This window comes from Onthophagus taurus, chromosome 7, assembly GCF_036711975.1.
Source record: "Onthophagus taurus isolate NC chromosome 7, IU_Otau_3.0, whole genome shotgun sequence".
Classification (NCBI taxonomy): domain Eukaryota; kingdom Metazoa; phylum Arthropoda; class Insecta; order Coleoptera; family Scarabaeidae; genus Onthophagus; species Onthophagus taurus.
This window is the reverse complement of record NC_091972.1, coordinates 19,652,685-19,665,646: the sequence shown is the minus strand read 5'-3', so window position 1 is coordinate 19,665,646 and position 12,962 is coordinate 19,652,685. Positions and strand designations below refer to the sequence as shown.

Below are 12,962 nucleotides of genomic sequence, written 5' to 3'. Positions count from 1 at the left end.
CGATTGATGGCACTCGAGTTTTTAACATTTTCTTCTATAATTCGAGAACGGGTGGCAATATCGAGATGCGGTTTTCACTAAAATTTACCAAATTTTAAGGTGACTAAGAATCTGTGAAGTAAATAGTATCGTTCCATTTAACTTTTCTTCAAAAATCACAAAAATATGTAATCGCTGTAGATAACGCCCTCTAGTTTATTTGTTTTAAAGGAAACGGTCTTATTGAAAATATCTTAAAAAAGAGCATAAAATGCTTTTTCAAACAACACCAAAAATATTCAAATCGGTTGAATGGTCCAGGAGATATTAAAATGTAAACATATGAAAACGCATTGACCTCCCCCTTCCTTATTATGACAGATATGAGAAATATCACAAAATAAAAGCGGTGCGGTATTATCCAAGCTATTAAATCATGTTGTCAAAATTATAGCTCATCGTCTAAGTTTCTGAGATAGTGGCAATTTTATGTTTCTCAATGGCAGTTACGCCCCCTAGCGGTCGAATTACGAACTTCAAAATAATTTCCAGCTATTTCTCTTGGTCACTTTGCTTATAAAGATTTTTTTCCCAAACCTCTAGGCCTTACCGTTGTCGAGATACAGCCGCTCCGTACGCTTAACGGGACACCTGTATATATCGTATCAGTTTTCGGCTATCTCCGAAACTAAAAGAGATAGAAAAAAAGTAGCTTACATGTCATGATCTCGTTTTTCGAGAAAATGCTAATGCCGAAAACTCCGAACAACTATCGTCTTTTGTTTTCGCCCTATCGGCAAAAACTGACAATTTTGCGAAAACGACATTCGCGAATATCTCACTTATTATCAAAGATGGAGTATTATAAATAAAACATTACATGGGCAACTTTTTACGAAGAATTCAGTGGCGTAGGTAGAATTTTGTTCCCATCTTTTATTTTCGAGATTTTAGACGTAACTTTATTTTCTTAAATGGCAACCATAGTTGGCTATAATTCAGGTCTAAAATAATTTGTTATTTTCTTCTGATAACAAATATATATAGTTTGTGGGGTATATTTCTTATAATATTCATTTTTGTTTTCTTTTCACCTGGGTAATTCAATTAAACAAATTTTGCACTTAAAGGTGAAATGTGTTTATTATCACTCTACCGGTTTCGCTCCTTTCGGAGCATCTTCAGGAGTTCGTCAATTTTTGAACAACTAAACATGTATGTGATACTTTATTGAATTAATTCACTATTAAAATGTTAATACAGTAGTTAATAAAGACAGTTTCAACATAACCTAAAATATAATAAAAAGTGATGTATGATAGCACATGTTTAGAGATTAACATTTTAATAGTGAATTAATTCAATAAAGTATCACATACATGTTTAGTTGTTCAAAAATTGACGAACTCCTGAAGATGCTCCGAAAGGAGCGAAACCGGTAGAGTGATAATAAACACATTTCACCTTTAAGTGCAAAATTTGTTTAATTGAATATTTCTTATAGTTTTTGAATAATTAACCAAAATTCATTTTGTTCTATCTAAAACTAATGTATAATCTGTTTTTTATTTAAATCAATTGTCAAAGTGTCGTCAAGTTGGTATTGAAAGTAAAAGCGCATATCGTGACTTTTACTTTAATTGTGTGACACCACTGTCTATCAAATTTGTTAAAATTGATTTGAAAAAACAATTTTCATATAATTTTTTTGCTGCTAAATCTACCATAAAAATGGAAGAAAGGGTAGAACCAAGGTTTATATATTAAAGGTTGTCTAAGTTCCTATGCTGCAATACTTTGATTTTAGTTTGTGGGCGAGGGGCAAGAGCAGGAGTGTTTCGTGACGTAAGCGATCACGGATTGCGCACGCAACCTCATGGCCATGTGGTGCTCCATGCCTTTGTTTAATTTGAATTGCTTGGCGGTATTATTTTCCACATGTGACGTAATCCGCAGTATGATTGCGTACGAACCTAGACAACCTCTTATATATAAACCTTGGGGTGGAACGGGATGTCAACTGTCTAAACGCGAAAAAAACTCTATAATTAGGTATTGTGAAGAAGTACAGACGGAGACACCAAATACGAATTTAAAATATATATGTGATAAAGCTTCACGTATTTTTGATGTATGTGTAGGGTCACAGCACGACGGTTTTTAAAATTATTCAAACCTACAAAAAATATCAAACTGTAAAAAAACCAAAAACACAAGGGCGTTGTAAAGTGAACTACAAAACGGATAATAATTTATATTTTATTAAAGAAGAGTTAGGAAGACAAATACAAAAATTGCATGAAAAGAAACAGTATTTTAATCTTAATGATTTACTTACTTTTGTAAGAAATGAATGTGATTTTACTAATGGTAGATCAAAATTACATAAAATTATAAAATCTATGGGATATAGATATAAAAAGATTAGCAATAGAAAAGTGTTAATTGAACAACCACATATAGTTTCAAAAAGAATTACATTTTTAAAGACATACTTGCAATACCTAGAATCCGGAGAGTATACTTTTGTTTTTCTTGACGAAACTTGGATTTACGAAAATGGCACCCAAGTTTATCAATGGGTAAATGAAAATGAAAGATTCGGTATTCCGCAAAGAGCAGAAGGCGAAGGAAAAAGATTTACAATCTTGCACGCAGGCACTTCGTCAGGGTTTTTGCCAAATTGCGATCTCTTGCTCAGTGGCAACACGGAGCACAGAGATTATCATAAAAATATGACGTCAATTATTTTTATGGAATGGGTGAAAAATCAATTACTTCCAGCATTAAATAATTTGGGTGCGAAGTGTGCGGTAGTAATGGATAATACTCCATATCACTCAAAACAAATCGAGAAAGCTCCAAGTTTCTGTACAAAAAAAAATGATATGAAAAAATGGTTAACTGAACATAATATACAGTTTGAACCAACCTTAAATAAAAAATCGTTATGGGAAATAATCCGTTATTACAAGCCTCAAATTGAAAAATCCTTTGAAATTGACAAATTAATAAGAGACCATGGCCATACTGTTCTTCGCCTTCCTCCATACAATTGCCTATATAATCCCATTGAACTATGTTGGGCGTTCTTAAAAACTTATTACAATAAACATGTTCAGTCCAGCTCGGAGAAAAAGATCTGTCGTGTCAAGGAGACTTGGCAAAAAGCTCTTGATCATTACACTCCGGAGATGTGGGCAAATAGTGTTCGCCACTGTGAAGAACTAATTAAAAAAGATTGGACAACATTAATGGGAAATTCATTAATAACTGATTTACCTCCTGTCATCATCCAACTAGCGGAAGACTCAGATTCTTCCAGTAATTCTGATTTTTAAACAATATTCAAATTTTAATTATAGCACTTAATTATGTTATCTTAATATATTGCTCACGAGTTTTAATTTCAAGACGTAGATATCAGCCAAGTGACGAGAGATTAGTGGCTTCGTCTTTAAAGTGACAATCAGTGACAACTTCGTTTAGAATATACACAACCTTACTTATTATTTAGTGGAAAATATTATAAAGCGTGGTCATAGAATATGGTATCTAGGGTGGTACAGACCGTTTTTTTTATTAAAATTTGGCAATGACAATTGATTTAAATAAAAAACATTATATGTATTTAAAAGTTATGTTGCTATGGTGATAAACATACATACATACTATGATGGAACATAATGTATCATTTTTTTTGTTCTTTCTGAAACTATTGTATGTATTTAAAACTTAACTGTTGTTATGGTGATAACTATACCATGATGGAAAACATTATTTCCAATTATTGCCAAAGTTTGTAGCAGTGTATAAAAATTCACCATCATTTTTTATACAGTGTGTCCGTAAATTAGCGGATATAGGCGATAAAATCATTATAAACAGTTTATTGAAAAATCCCTGAAACGGGTCTAAAGATTTCCTTTTTTTGCAGTTTTTTAGTGTAGATTTCAAATTTTTTCCGCCATTTTTAAACGAGTTATGACGTCATCGATGTCATCTTGTTGGAATAACTGTTGTTGGAATTGAGTTGGGTCAACATTATAAGGATGGATGGATTGACAACGTTTTGAAAAAATTTAAATATCTCTTTCCAGTTGAAGGTTTCCTCAAATCTTTTGCGGATATTGGGTGTGCGACTTTCTTGGCGAATTTGGATTTTGGCTAACCCAATACCAACAATTTTGTCTATTTTACTTGTCCACTCAGTGTAAATGTTCCTTCGTCGGAAAAAAATATGTTTTTGACAGTCTTCTTCATCGTTGCAAAATTGTTGTTGCAAAAACTACAATTCATTGCTCGTGAATATTTACTTTATGGGAATGATATTTTGCGAGTTTTCAAATTTTGTGAACCGTTGATTTACTAATGTCCAAATTAGAACCAATACTCCTTACAGTAACATGAGGATTTTCTTGGCCAGCAAAACCACGTTTTGTTGAACCTCCCCTGAAACAACTACTTACTAAATAAGTTTTTGACACTTAGGAAAATGTTTAATACATATAATTGGTTACCATAGTTACTCATGCGTACTGCTATTTATATCATGCCATCAAATTTGAAGTAGTTAAACTTTAAAGTAATTATTTTCGAAAATGTTCTTATGTAACCAATATTAATATTAACTGTACTGGATTCAGAAAAAAATTTATACTCCCTAATAAGAATGGTGGATTGCCATTTGAAAAAAAAAACATCGATGACGTCATAACTCGTTTAAAAATGGCGGAGAAAATTTAAACTCTACACTAAAAAATTTAAATCTTTAGACCTGTTTCAGGGATTTTTCCATAAACCATTTATAATGATTTTATCGCTTATATCCGTTACTTTACGGACATACTGTATATGTAAACTGGCATTTTACAAAATAATAGGATAAATGCATGAAATTAATTAATAATTTCTTCGTAGTCATGAAAATAAGTAGATATTAAATATCAGTCAAATTGCGTAACCGGACGTGGTCAAATTTGTTTATTTAGGAAGTTCATATACAAACCTATTTTGTAATTGACTGCAAGAAAAACGTTCTAGTCGATTAATTTGGAGTATTTTATGAAATTTTATGGATTCATGTCTGTTTATGTGTTTTTGTTACAATTAAATTGTAATATAAACTGTAGAATGTGGGAGGGTGGGTTAGTATAGCTTTTCAACGGACTTAATCAACCGTTTATTGCGATAAATGAAATAGCCTTTTTACTATACAAATTTAATTATATTTTAAAAAAATATAAATTAGGGGGCGGAAATTTAATATCGTGCATAAATTCTATTGAAATTTTTATTTAAAGTTTGTATCCGCGTTTGTGACACTCTTTATTTTATTTCGTTACGGATTGACAATGGGGTTATGAATCCACTTTACTTGAGATATGAAGGTGCCTTAATCATATCACTTCTGCTTTTCTTTCGAAGCGTGAAAATATTGAGATTTAATCCTGAATTTACGCCACTATGTTACTTCATTTTTGTCACATTCCTCATTTGATAGTCAATATTTTCTAAAGTCAGTGGAAGTAAGTAAAGTCTTATATACCATCTCATAGCTAATCCTTCAGGTTACAAAATAAAAAAAGAATTGTAATGATTCATTATGAACCGTGCAAGAGAAATCAAATAGAAATGTGAATAAGTGATGTTAATTTTTTAAATTTAAGAACTAAAGCCTAGTGAACTAAATAAACGTAGTTATATACAGGGTGTTCATTTCAAAACTTTCCACCTCAATTTCTGTAAATCCGGAAGTTTAAAAAGAAAATCGCTGAAATAGGTAAAGAATAAAACCAAGGGGGACAACTTTTTATGCAAAAATTGACTCACTCACTTCAACCCCTCGCCGCCAGAAACCAACTCCTTAAAAATCTTAAATGGAAAGGGGTGTCAAGTGATACCTCATTTTAAAGGTCTTTTAAGGTACTACATGTTAGTATTTATTTTTTTTAAATTGATCGATTCGTTTTCGAAATTTTTGCGAAACCTTTGTTTTGTATTTCCCGCTTTAATTAATATTAAAAACTTTAATCACCTTCTTAAAAGCAAGAATAAGTAATCTTTTATTATTAATTTATAAAATTAAATTACCATGTTCGTTTTTACAAAGACCATTAAACCTTTATTATTTCGGAGCAATCCGAAATCTTTGATATTTAGGTTATTTTGACAATGATATATATATGGCGTCTGTCAGAGATATTTAGAAAAAACGATTTTTGTTTCCTTTTTTTTTTTTCTTTTAGGTTTATTTGGTTATAATTAAGAATTTTATCCATGTTGCAAGTTGGGAATATATTAAAAATTATACCAAAAAGATATACTAGAAAAAACTTCTTTAGCTTGCTTTTATTTAAATATATATCGAGACTAGTTTCGAGGTTACACCCTCATCTTCAGTCAAAACTAGCAAGACGAAAAAACGAAAAAAACATTAAAATATTAAAATAAAACAGTTTAAAAAATCTAACAGTCAAAATTTTCAAAGCGATTTATACATGAAAAGCGAAAAACTCAAACGAAAAAACATTATCTCGAAGAAAACTTCTTTAGAAGGTATGAACACGTTAAAAATAAATAATCACAATAAAAACATTCACAATATAACTCAAAATGTAAAATAAACATACGACATCAAAATATATTAAAAATTTTTGTCAAAAACAAAAAACGAAAAGATGTCGATGGTGAGACGAGAACAAAGGAACTGGGAAAAAGACTTGAGCGGGTTTTAAACCTGCATTGAACTACCCGGGCAAATAAACTTGTTATATAATTGTTTTATGATCTCTCAGAGACATAAACATAGGTTTATTATACAATTGAAGTTGATCATTTAATAATTCGCAGTTATTGTTATTTTTGTGTTTGTGTTTGTTAATTTCCAAAATTTCGAGCAGATCTAGCCTATAGCCTTTTTCACATTTATGTAGAAGTTTAGTGTTATTATAGTCTATCTTGTGGCCTGTTTCAATGTGATGTTTGAATACATTGGAATTATCTTTGGTTTTGTGTTCTCGTATACTAGTCTCCAATTTACGCCCTGTTTGCCCAATATAAACTGAGTTACAATTAGAACAACCAATTGAATATATGCCACATTCTTTGAAAATATCTTTGTTCTTCATATGGTAGTTGGATAAAAGTCGAAGAATCGTGTTATTATTCGAAAATGCCAAGGAAAGATTATATTTGGAAAAAATGTGTTTTGCCTGAAAGGTGACATTATTGAAAGGAATGGGTTTATATTTCAAATTATTTAGAGTTTTAACATAAAGTGGGTCTCTTTGTTGCTGTATTTTATGAAATAATCTCTTAATAATATGTTTTGGGAATATATTATTATATGCAAGCTCAAACACATAGTCAATTTCTTTTATCCTATTCTGTTCGGAGAGGGGATAGTTAAATATTCTATTTATTAAAAATCTAAAATTAGCAAGTTTTTGTGACATAGGATGTTCTGAATCATAGGGAATAGTTGTAGAGATGGTCGATGGTTTCCTATGAATGCTGTACTCAATTTTATATTTATCTGTTCTTGTTAAATTTAAGTCTAGAAAATTAAGTTGATCATTTTCTTCAATTTCTATAGTAAATTTAAGGTTCTTATTAACTTTATTCAAACAATTCAAAAAACTCATCAAATTTTCTCTGTTCCCTTCCCAAATGCAAAAAAAAATATTATTTGGTTATTACTTAAACAACTTTTAACTGCTTGAAACGTTCTATTTTATTTTCAGTTATTTAATTATGTTCAAAAACTTTTTGCAGAGAAAATCAACTTAATAATTGTTCAAAGTGTTGTCCGTTATTAGCTAAATAATGGTACAACCGTTGTTCAAAACTACGGCGCACATTTTCAAAAACTTCCCTTTGAATTCCACGGCAAGCTGCAGTAATTCTCCGACGAAGTTCTTCTAAATTTTGAGGTTGAGGGGTAAATACAACAGACTTTAAATGACCCCATCAAAAAAAGTCTGATGGCGTCAAATCTGGTGATCTGGCTGGCCGTTCTATAGGACCTCTTCGTCCTATCCATCTGTTTGGAAACGTATTATCTAACCACTGTCGTACTGGGAGAACATAGTGAGGAGGAGCTCCGTCTTGTTGAAAATGTAATTCATTCTCATCAAGAAAGGCATTTTCTTCTCTATCCCACTGATTCTCGAGAGCTTCCGTAATTAGTGGATTGATAGTATTTTCTAACATATCCAAGTACACTTCGCCGTTTAAATTTCCATCGATAAACACTGGACCAATCACTTGGTCTCCCAAAATGCCGGCCCATACATTAACTTTTTCAAAATATTGTGTATGCCCTTCTACAGTCAGATGAGGGTTTTCATTACTCCAATATCTGCAGTTATGTTTATTTACAAATCCAGTTAAAGAAAAAGTGCATTCATCACTAAAGCAGATATTTTTCACAAAAACGTTGTTATTATTAATAATAGTGGTCACTTCTTCACAAAACTGTATTCTCCTGTCAAAATCGTCTTCAGTTAGCTCTTGATGTATTTTCAATTTATAAGGATGGAATTTGTGAAGTTTTACAACTTTATGAACAGAACCCAAGGATATACCAGTTGCACGAGATACCTGACGCAATGAAGTATTAGGGTTGATACCGAAATGACCCAACACTTCCAGTTGAGCGGTTTCATTCAAAACTCTCGACTCATTATGTTTTATGTTGGCAACGGACCCAGTCTGAGTGAATTTCTTCATGAGATTCAGGACGTATGTATGAGATACGTTCTTATCTGGATGCCTTTCATTAAAAACTGCGGCAGTTCGTCGAGCACATTCATTTTGGGATCCATACATTAATACAATTTCAATCCTTTCCTGCAAACTGTAAACTGTAAACCATTATTGCTGTTTTATTTAAATAACTTTGTTAAGTGGATAACACAAAGTTGTTTAAGTAATAACCAAATAAACTTATGTTTAGATTTGCACTTTTATTTTATTCTTTTCTCGCACTGTGAGCCTGCCTATAACTCGTTTATAGAAAGAGAAAAATTTCGTCTTTTTTTCCTTTTTTTGGCCATTCGAGTCAAGAGTAATTTTCATACAGGTTTAATGTAAAATACTTTCAATAAAATTTAGTTTCATTCATAATTAGGTATACGTGTTTAGTTTTCTTAAATATTTCCGATTGCTCCGAAATAATAAAGGTTTAATAAAAATTTCGAAAACGAATAGATCAATTTAAAAAAAATAAATATTAACATGTAGTACCTTAAAAGACCTTTAAAATGAGGTATCACTTGACACCCCTTTCCATTTAAGATTTTTAAGGGGTTGGTTTCTGGCGGCGGGGGGTTGAAGTGAGTGAGTCAATGCATAAAAAGTTGTCCCCCTTGGTTTTATTCTTTACCTATTTCAGCGATTTTCTTTTTAAACTTCCGCATTTACAGAAATTGAGGTGGAAAGTTTTGAAATGAACACCTGTATACTAACTGTATTATAAATACAGTTAAAGGTATGGACTATCACTATATAAACTCAGTATATGTATATATTATTCAATACACATTGCATACAACCGTACAATACAGGGTGCCCATTATGTATGGAATATTGTATATATCTTGGCAAGTATCAACTTTATAAAAAAACATTTTATACAAAAGTTGGTTAGTATTTTATTTGCCATAATAAGACACCATTCAATTGTTTTTATTTCAGAAAACAAATGAGCAACGAATAACATTTAATTTTTTTTAAATAGAGATTTCTATTCTCTTTATGATGACGTAAAATTTTTGTACCCTTACATCAGAAAATTTTTGCATAAAATGTAAAAATTGTTTATTAAGAAAATTTAACCAATAACATTAATCTAGATATCCGAGATCGTCAACTACCTCGAATTATTACCGTAAATTAAATCTACATACAAAATAAAACAAATAAACTAAAAATTAGTGTAAATGAAAATTATTAAACTTTGAAGACAAAACGAAATTAGCACTAAAATGGTTTTCACGACAATAAATGTTCAAAATGTTCACCATTAACTGCAAGGCAGTGGCCCAATCTATCATAAAAGGCTTGAAAAGAATTTCTTAGCGATCTGGGAGAAATACCTGCAGCTTCATCTTTTATTCGTTGCTCTAATTCTGTCAGATTTTGAGGTCGGTTTACATAAACTTTAGATTTTAAATATCCCCAGAAGAAGAAATCGCAAGGTGTAAGATCCGGAGATCGGGGTGGCCACTCTACAGACCCTCTTCTGCCTATCCAACGGGCCGGAAATACCGTATCTAAATATTGGCGTACATCTAAATGATAGTGGCGCGGTGCCCCATCTTATTGAAACCAAAGATCATCAAGATTTTCTTGGCAAGCTGGGATAATTTGCTGTTGCAATAATTGTAAATAACGGTGACCAGTTAGAGTACCTCGAATAAAGAAAGTTCCAATTATGTGATCTGCACAAATTCCCACCCATACGTTTAATTTCTGTGGTGTTTGAGTAAGATTTTGAATCATCCAATGGGGATTTTTAGCGGCCCAATATCGAGAATTTTGCTTATTTACATTACCATTTAAACAAAACGTACCCTCGTCAGAGAAAACCATATTATTGAGAAAATTTGGATTGCTGTTGATTCGCTCCATCATAAATTCACAAAATTCAACACGTCGACCGTAGTCATCTTCGGATAATTCTTGCAATAAAGTCGGTTTGTACGGATGTAAATTTTCTGCATGTAATATTTTGTGTATTGAACCTTTACTTAGAGCATGGTTTAAACATAACTGACGAGTTGAAATGTTTGGATTTTCTTCGATTTCTATGAGAATATCGATCTTTTTATCTTCATCTGTTGCAGATCTCTGCGGACCAGTCTTTGGCAGATCTTTAACGTTACCAGTTTCCCTAAAACGTTTCGAAGTTTTGCTAACTACTGATTGAGTGATTGGTTCTCGATGTGGATAACACTCATTGAAAATTTCACATACTTCTAATTGTGTTCGTTTGCGATCCCCATAACCGACCATAATTAAAATTTCTATGCGTTCAGTTTCTGTTAAATGAACCATTTTTCTTTTTTGATGTACCAACTTATTTAAATAAACAAGATTCTGTCACATTCAATAGCTTACATTCAATTGTTAGGACAAATAAGATTTCGGATATCTAGATTCATGTTATTGGCAAAATTAACTTAATAAACTGTTTTTACATTTTTTTCAAAAATTTTCTAGTATAAGGGTACTAAAATTTTACGTCATCGTAAAGAGAAAAAAAATCTCTATCAAATGAGCCTAACGAAAGGGTACATTGCCATTTAAAAAAAATTAAATGTTATTCGTTGCTCATTTGTTTTCTGAAATAAAAATAATTGAATGGTGTCTTATTATGGCAAATCAAATATTAAACAACTTTTGTATAAAATGTTTTTTTGTAAAGTTGATACTTACCAAGATATATACTATATTCCATACATAATGGGCACCCTGTATAATCAACAATACAACAATCTTAACAAAATTAAAGACCCGAAAAATTCTTAATTAAACATCCGGATAGTGGTAATGAAACCATTCTAATCAAAAAAAAATCTTATATTATATGCCAGTCATACAGTAAGCCAAATACCGTATGATTATACCACAAAAAAATGATCAATTTTTGTATTTTGTCCTCCTAAATTTGAGAAATTGACCACTGTGTGCCGGTATAAGGTATGCGTTTAAAATAATACCTAGTTATTTCAAAACTTTTGTTTCCCTCTGTATAGTATATTCGATTATTATTAAAAATAAATCTTGTTATCATTAACTTAATTGACTTTGATTTGTTATATTATTATAGGTAAATTTTGATGCGGTATTTTGCTTTAGTGTGCGTGTGTGGGAAAGCGCCGCGACGGCCCCGGCTGTTGTCATGACGACGACGGCAGCAGCATCGCGGGGCGCTTTGCGTTTTCGGCGTGTGCAGTAGTGTGGTTTAGTTAGTAGACGCCGCGTCTCGCGTCGCTGCGTACACAATTTCCTTACACGCTAAAGGCGCGTTCACATTTCGAATCGTTCTCAATCACATATTTTTTGCGACCAATTTTTTTTCGTAACCCCTGTACATGCATACTTTATCATTTGTTAAGGGCGTGTTTACACATGTAGCAAAACGCGGTGTGTTTCGTCCGTCCGTCGTTTCCGGCGTGACAGATGATGATGACTGTCTGCGACAATGAAATAGTAAGTGTTAAAAGTTTTTAATTTCTTTTTGTTAATTATAATTTAAGTTTTCTTATCTTGGTTCTTGTTGATTTTGGGATTTTAATTGAATGCGTTATCTTAACTTGAAAGTCATTATCAAGGAAAATTCTACAATTTTCGTAAAATACTAATTATAGTTTCGATATGGCGATGGATAAATGGTGAAATATTACCTTTGAGAACCGCCTAAAATCTGACGGGGATCAACATTAATAAATTTCAAAGCCGGGCGCGTTCGTTTACCGCTGTCATAAAAAACGCGATTTTTTTATAAAAACATACGGGGTTACAAATTCTCGTTTACAAGAAACAAATTTAAGGGTTAATCTTAATAATAAATTTTCATTTTTTATTTTCAAAGTTTAGAAATGTACAATATGAGAGAAATATTCGTACTTTGTGAGCGACTGTGGCGTAAATTTTCTATAGTATTCTCGTAACAGAGGCATTTCTTTATTAAAAGTCTTTCGTGGAATTTCAAATATTCCCTCCCCTTTGAATCTATTTTGCGTGATGCGTATAAAGAAGAATATTTCATTGAAATAAAAAATCCCAATAAAACCTTAAGCTTAACTTAACAAATTACAATTTAATTTATTATAAGCGTACATATTATAATCTTTTATTTACCAACTACAAATACGGGTTACATTTCATTTAATTATCATATTAAACCGTGCAAAAATCGAATGATATACGAGTTCTCGTTATGAATTTGAGGTTTTCAGTCTCGTATGAGGTCT

The 12,962-nt window shown here is 31.6% G+C and overlaps 1 protein-coding gene across 2 annotated transcripts in view; it reads left to right on the top strand.

Annotated features, from left to right (window-relative positions):
• The first annotated feature begins 12,008 nt into the window (after positions 1-12,008).
• Positions 12,009-12,962, top strand: part of LOC111416008 (diacyl glycerol kinase 1) — a 193,001-nt gene continuing 192,047 nt past the window's right edge. For both annotated transcript variants that reach the window (XM_071197369.1, XM_071197368.1), the window contains exon 1: positions 12,009-12,198. The gene's annotated coding sequence lies outside the window, so the exon portion shown is untranslated. The remainder of the gene's footprint in view (positions 12,199-12,962) is intronic.